The sequence below is a fragment of the Pygoscelis adeliae genome, unplaced genomic scaffold (assembly GCF_000699105.1).
Source record: "Pygoscelis adeliae isolate BGI_AS28 unplaced genomic scaffold, ASM69910v1 Scaffold106, whole genome shotgun sequence".
Taxonomy (NCBI): Eukaryota; Metazoa; Chordata; class Aves; order Sphenisciformes; family Spheniscidae; genus Pygoscelis; species Pygoscelis adeliae.
In genome coordinates, this window is record NW_008824939.1 from 370674 (window position 1) to 371295 (window position 622).

Below are 622 nucleotides of genomic sequence, written 5' to 3' on the forward strand. Positions count from 1 at the left end.
CAAGGCGCAGGAGCCCACTGGATCACCCAGTCACTGCTCTCTGCCTCTAGGTGCACCCTGGGGTGCCCAAGACTAGGTCAGAGCCCCTCTCCTGCCTGTACGCATCAATACAAGGCTATGTTGAGGACTGTGTGATTGGAAAAGCATTTGGCTGAGGAGACACACTAGTCGATATTTTACTCTGCTTCTTTTCCAAGCCTTACTTTGGGCAGAGCAGTCCTCTGTCTGACACGCACCATCGGCAGTCGTGATCTTGCCAAAAGGACAATAAAATCCGAGATTATCTTCAAAGAAATAAAATGCTCAAAGATTGCAGCTGGAAGGCGAACACTTGGGATAATTTTTAATTCCAGTGAAGTATTACCTCTGCTCTCCAGAACTGGGTACGCCAGCCTTGGGAAGACGAAAGGACTTTTAGGCAGCAATTCAATACTATGAACTACCAAAGTGACCCTCCATCTCCACCTTTACTTCTTGCATTTACAACTAGTGTGCAGGCCTGGTTATATACAACTCTCGGTGTGGGCTGACACACAGAAGAAGAGAGTTCTTGCATTCAAATCAGGTATTTGAATGTATTATATAATATAATTATAATTGGTTTATATAATATAAATATATA